Raw genomic sequence first — 7,097 nt, 5'->3', positions numbered from 1 at the left:
TCAAATATTTATATCCCTCACTGTATATATAAGACACTGTGTGCCTTCTGTGTCCCATTAGGGAGCTGCCCCTTCATTTCCTGTCCCATAGATACTACATGCAGTTAAAGAAAAAAGTAGGGAGAAAGCCTCTCTAAAGATGGCCATACATCTTACAACCATTGTACAACCTTTTTTGTCCAGACATCTCAACCTCGTTCAATTTTCATTCAACTAGCCCATCATGCACAGACCAATGTAGTTCACGATTAAGGTTCGTCAGCACCACTAACGGGCCTGAATTTCATCGCTCGAAAGAACAGATTTTTGTTTGAACATGTGCAGTTTTCATCTTGAGATTTTTGTTGTACAACAATGCCACCAACCTGTTGATTTTTGTCCAACCAGACGAAAATTTTCTAGCCTGCTTGAAAGACAAAAATCTGCCAGTTGTACAGTAATTGAGGTTGTGCACTTCCCATCAACTGGCAGATTTTCGGATGAAAATGCAATCGCAGACAAAAATCTGCAGGTAATTGTAAGGTGTATAGGCACCTTTAGGCAGTAGTCGAGAACAGGTGTCCCCTATGTAGGATTCCCCTTCTTTTTCTGTTAAAGTGACAGCTAAACATTTTGGATTTCCATTATTTTTTGTCTAGCTCATTCCAGGCAATGCTTCAAATCCATGTAATAAAGAGAACGCCACACCTTTGCAATGAATAATTAATGGGGTTTCTAACCTTTTCAACTCTATACAAAATTAATAGAAAGGTTTTGGATTTAGATAGCCCAAAGTAAAGTTTATAGGAAAACCAAACATAGTGGCTAGTCACCTGGTAGCAATATTCATAATGAGAATGTAAACATAAAAGACCTTACAACATCATAAGCTTGACTGATGGATTCGTCAATTTTCGTCCCTTCGTTCAAAACCCCAATAAACACTTGTACTGCATGACATGGATTTTAATGGCCACAGCAGCCCTTTTATTAAACCAAACAACTTTAACAATAACCAAAAGTAATAAACCAAATAATATATACAAATAATACTGTAAACGATGGTTGGCCTGAAAAGGGGTCTTTGGGTGCCCAACAGCCCAAAAAAGGCCTCTCCTAACACTCCACCCAGGTCCCCAGCCGCACCACAACCAGCTCGAGGACACTTATCCGGACACCAACAAATCCGGACACCAACAGGGGGAGGCACCCATACCAGCTGAGAGCCCCCCATTTTGTAATCAACTCCGATTTTGTAGACCCCCCAAAGACCCCCTAACCCACCAAAATTCAGGGAGGGAAGGTGGGACAACCTGCTTCCTTTGTCGATTTCCAGAAAGAGGACGTCCCTCAGCCCTTGCAGTTACTTCCCATGCGGCTCCTCCCGGACACCTGACTCCCACGTCCAATCAGGTTAGAGCAGCTATTCCCATTTTCTTTTAACTCTTTCTCCCGGGACTATTCCTCCCCCCAGTCATGTAGCCCCTCCGCTCAGTCTCTCCGGGTCTGTCTTTTTTGAAAACAAATCACTTTTTCATGTCTCTATCTATAGATAGTGATGAGTACAGAGAAATGTATCTAAATATAGTAACTCGATGATATCACTGTCTATATAGAGGCACAGGACATACAGACAGTTGCAGAAGTGATGCTATGTGCTGATACCTAGGAATATTTATACAACCCTAATTCCAAAAAAGTTGGGACGCTGTGTAAAATCTACATAAAAACAGAATGCAATGATTTGCCAATCTTATAAACCCATATTTTATTCACAATAGAAAAGCATATGAAATGTTTAAACTGAGAAAATATACCATTGTAGGAAAAAAAATAAGGTACTTTTGAAATTGATGGCAGCAACACTTCTCAAAAAAGTTGGGACAGGGCCATGTTTACTACAGTGTAGCATCCCCTGTTCTTTTAACAACACTCTGTAAACGCCTGGGAACTGAGGAGACCAGTTGCTGGAGTTTTAAGAGAGGAATGTTGGCCCACTCTTGCCTGATATAGGATTCTAACTGCTCAACAGTTCTGGATCTTATTTGTCATATTTTTCTTTTCAAGATGTGCCAAATATTTTCGATTCGTGAAAGGTCTGAACTGCAGGCAGGCCAGTTAAGCACCCGGACTCTTCTACTATGAAGCTATGTTATATTTATTTGGGAGTATGTCACCACTATGACAGCCAGTGACAGTGGGGACAGAGTTTGAATACAACATACATATAGTTGTTAAGATTGAATAAAGACACAGGTCCATCCAGTTCAACCTATGTGGTTGTATGCAGGCCCGGGTTCCCCACAAGGCCACCGAGGCCCGGCCTCGGGGCGGCAGGGCGCAGAGGTCAGTAATAACGCAGAGTGCAGTCCTAACACAGAGGTCAGTAATAAGGCAGCGTGCAGTGGTCAGCAGTTGAGTGCAGAGGTCAGCTATGTGATGCACAGTACAGAAGTCAGCGGTGTGACGCAGAGTACAGAGGCCAGTAATAACGCAGAGTGCAGTAATAAAGTGGAATACAGAAGTCAGCGGTGTGACGCAGAGTGCAGTAATAACAGAGGTCAGTAATAACACATAGTGCAGAAGTCAGCGGTGTGACGCAGCGTGCAGAGGTCAGTAATAATGCAGAGTGCAGTAATAACACAGTGGTCAGTAATAACCCAGAGTGCAGAGGTCAGCGGTGTGACGCAGAGTAGAGAGGTTAGTGGTGTGGTGCAGAGTACAGAGATCAGTGGTGTGACGCAGAGTGCAGTAAAAACACAGGTCAGTAATAATGCACAGTGCAGAGGTCAGCCGTGTAATGCACAGTACAGAGTTCAGCTATGTGATGCACAGTACAGAGGTTAGCAGAGTGACGCAGTACACAGTACAGAGGTCAGTAATAACGCAAAGAGTGCAATAATAACAAAGATGTTAGTAATAAGGCAGAGTGCAGAGGTCAGCGGTTAATTGCACAGTGCAGAGATCAGCGGTGTGACGCACAGTGCAGAAGTCAGTGGTGTGACACAGAGTACAGAGGTCAGCGGTGTGGGGCAGAGTACAGAAGTCACCGATGTGACGCAAGGTACAGAGATCAGCAGTTTGACGCAGAGTAAAGTAATAACACAGAGTTCCATAATAATGCACAGTGCAGAGGTCAGCTGTGTGACACACAGTACAGAAGTCAGCGGTGTGACGCAGCATACAGAGGTCAGTAATAACGCAGAGTGCAGTAATAACACAGTGGTCAGTAATAATGCAGAGGTAAGCGGTGTGATGCAGAGTACAGAAGTCAGCGGTGTGACACAGAGTACAGAAGTCAGTGGTGTGGTGTGGTGCAGAGTACAGTAAAAACACAGGTCAGTAATAATGCACAGTGCAGAGGTCAGCGGTGTGACGCATGTTACAGAGGTCAGTGGTGTGACGCACAGTACAGAGGACAGTAATAACGCAGAGTGCAGTAATAACACAGTGGTCAGTAATAATGCAGAATACAGAAGTCAGCGGTGTGACGCAGAGTACAGAGGTCAGCGGTGTGACGCAGAGTACAGAGCTCAGTAATAACGCAGAGTGCAGTAATAACAGAGGTCAGTAATAACGCAGAGTGCAGAGGTCAGCGGTGTGACGCACAGTAGAGGTCAGTGGTGTTGCGCAGAGTACAGAAGTCAGTGGGGTGACGCAGTGTACAGAAGTCAGTAATAACGCAGAATGCAGTAATAACACAAAGGTCAGTAATAATGCAGAGTACAGAAGTCAGCGGTGTGACGCAGAGTACAGAGCTCAGTAATAACGCAGAGTGCAGTAATAACAGAGGTCAGTAATAACGCAGAGTGCAGAGGTCAGCGGTGTGACGCACAGTAGAGGTCAGTGGTGTTGCGCAGAGTACAGAAGTCAGTGGGGTGACGCAGTGTACAAAGGTCAGTAATAACGCAGACTACAGAGGTCAGTGGTGTGATGCACAGTACAGAGGTGAGTGGTGTGACGCAAAGGTCAGAGGTGTGTCGCACAGTGCAGAGGTCAGCAAAATGTGACACAGTGCAGAGGTCAGCAGTGAGACACACAGGGCAGATGTCAGCGGTGTGATGCTGAGGTCAGTGGTGTGACACAGAGTGCAGAGATCAGCAGTATAACGCACAGTACAGAGGTCAGCAGTGTGACGTAGAAAGAACACGGACTTACATTGGAAATAGTTCATCTGATTAAGGTGCTCTGTCCTCATGCCCTTTTCCGCTCCTGGTGGTGGTGAGGGGCAGCAATGTTTCCTCACATTCACAGGTGCAGCCTCCTTGTCCCCTGACTTCAGAACCTGCCCTCCTGCTCCCAGCCAAAGGTAGCTCTGCAGTCTCCCTCCCAGCCTATAGCAGCTGAAGTGGGCGGAGGAAGCTGCAGGTGGCCGCCAAGGAGCCCGAACACTGAACGGGCTGTAAAAAGGCAGCACCACCAGCTTTTCTCCTCCTTGGCCATCTGCAGCTTCCTCCCCTACTTCAGCTACTATAGAGGGGATAGCTGTAAGAGTGATCGCTGCTGCCACGGTCGACGGTGGCTTGTTTTTAAGTACTTTTCCCTCACTGGATCATCCACTGGTCCTGCTGGCGGCGCCAAATGCTCCAATACTTTCCCCGTTACTGGAACTTCCGGTCAGAAGGAGATTTCCTCTGACAGGCAGTGCCGGAAGGGAACATGGAGCCGGCTTCCCGGCTAATCAGAAAGCCAGGCAGCGGGTAATAACCCGCCTCCCAGCTTCCTTATTGGCCGGGAACCTGGTTCGATGCTTCCCGGCCAATCAGCATTGAGCAGGCCAAACAGCATGGAGCCAGCTTCCCGGAAAGCCGGCCCCATGTTAGCAGAAGTATCGGAATCGGTACTCTGTATTGGTGAGTGCAGAAATATAAATATCGGTACTCATACTCAAAACCGAAAAACCAGTATCACTGCATCCCTACTTAAAAATTGGGAACAATGGCCTCGCTTTTATCGTACATAGCTCTTTAAGTTCCCTGTGGGTGCAAGTTATTTGGTCCTGCGGATTTATTCCCATTACGTTTTTCTATTCCTTAGGAAACCCTAGCTTTCCTCAACCACAGTGGTGGTATTTTCCTCCCAGTACTACACAGATTCTTGTTGCGTTCATTAAACCAGTCACTTTCCTGAGTAAATACTGTGTAGAAGAATGCATTCAATACTTCAGCCTTCTCCCTGTCATTTGTGATCAACCTCCAGTTCTCATGTTTTATGGGACCCACCTGTTCCTTTCTTACCTATTTATTGTGTATGTATTAGAAGAATTTTGGGGGGGAATTTTGCTGACTTTGACAATACATTTTTTGTAATCTATTTTAGCTGCCTGGATTGAACCCACTAAGTAGCCCGCTTTGGGTTACCAGTCAAAGGCTCTTGGTTCCCTGAAACCAGGTTGGAATAGAGACTGGGAAGTTAATGGCAAGTGAGGGGTGTGAGGTGACATCAATTCACTAGAGTATCTGAGGCTATCCCAGATTTTAAGATTGTGGGAAAGGAGGGAACTGAGTGCCCCAGGTCTGTGCTGGGCTGGTAACCAGGTGAGCTCTTGAGGAGGGACCAGAGAACTGCCCAGTATATCTAAATAGGTCTATAGAGGGGCCCCTTGATGGCAACGAAGAGCTATTAGTGGTAGCAATTGGGAGGCCTGGTAGTAGGGTGTAATATCAGGTAAGCCAATCCCTCCCTCTCGCCTGTGTCTATATAGTGTGGCCCTGGGTACATTAGGTTTTGTAGAGTGTCAAATTAATGTGTTAATAGATCTCTGGAGGGATCGAAGAGCAAAGGAAGGAACTGTAATAGGGAGTGTCTGTAAGTAATACAGGAGTTTCAAGAGAAGGGTCATTTTTACCGCCAGACCATTATTTTCAACAAGAATCTTCCCATAGTTATAGTCTCCCTTGTGTAGACATCCAATTGTTGAGACTGCTGCTGGGCACCACCATCTTGGATGTGATGTTAGCAGCCCCAGTGGATAGAGTTGTCACTAAAGTGACACTCTCTAGTATTTACATCCACTTCACCCTCGGGCAGCTGCATAAAAGGTTATGTAGGGGGCTGAAAGGAGGGGTGGAGGAGCTGGGCCAGCATTGAGAGTGATAAGACACTTCCAGATGAGAAGCAGCCTTTGACATGCAAGGAGGAGGAGGCTTTGCTAGGGAACTGATTCTACCTGGAGCAGTCACATTTTCTAGCAAATTCAGATTGCAGGCAAATAAAAAGAAAAATGCTGCAAGTGACCCTTGAACATGTAGATTTTTCTGTGCTTTAAGGGGTTGCTCCATCTGTGTTGAGTTGCGTGCCCAGATCACTGCAGGCTTAACACCAGGGCAGGTAGAATACAATTGATTTCTACATGCCCTGTTCACACCACAATGCATAGCTGAAGTGTGGTGCAGCGTAGTCCCCGTCTACACCTAGCTGTTTTGTTGCTCATAGGTAAGTACGACAAAATGCTCAAGACAAGGAATCCTATTCATTTCTCCAGCATTGTATGTTGTCACAATGTGCTGCGGTGCAGAGACTTGAATGAAGTGACTTTTTGTGACACTTCAATAAAGTTAAAAAAGTAAACGGTGGAATGCGGTGTAACAACGCATCGTACCGCCCTACAAAACGGACACCTGCCTGCACGCTAGAACGTGGCGTTTTAGCGTGTGGCCTGGTGTGAACGAACCCCATTTTACATGCCATGAATGGGGGAGGGTCGCCATCTAATCTCCCTCTAAGGCAGGGGTCTCAAAGTTCCGGCCCGCGAGATGGTACTATGTGGCCCGCAGCCAGCTGACAAGTCGGGCATATGGTCACGGACCGCGTGCCCGACTTGCGGAAGCAGCTACACTCTCTGCATCTCTGTCGGATGCATACCGCATAGCTGCTCCTGTCAGCTCCGGCCGGAGCTCTGTCAGTTCTGAGCTCCGACCGAATGATGGATGATTAGTAAGGTCGGCACTAGACCTTTCTAAACACCACTAGATCACCAGGGAATGACAATGTGCCTCCTCCCTGCACAGATGCAAGCAGGTGAGGGCGCTTGGATGGGAAGGAAAGGAGGGAGAGGGAGTGTATTATATGTGTGCTGGGGGCTTAGGAGGGAGGGGGGGGGATTTAAAATGTTTGCT

The sequence above is a fragment of the Nanorana parkeri genome, unplaced genomic scaffold, assembly GCF_000935625.1.
Source record: "Nanorana parkeri isolate BGI_ZX_2015 unplaced genomic scaffold, ASM93562v1 scaffold1490, whole genome shotgun sequence".
Taxonomy (NCBI): Eukaryota; Metazoa; Chordata; class Amphibia; order Anura; family Dicroglossidae; genus Nanorana; species Nanorana parkeri.
The sequence above is the reverse complement of the archived record's forward strand: the minus strand, read 5'-3'. Positions refer to the sequence as shown.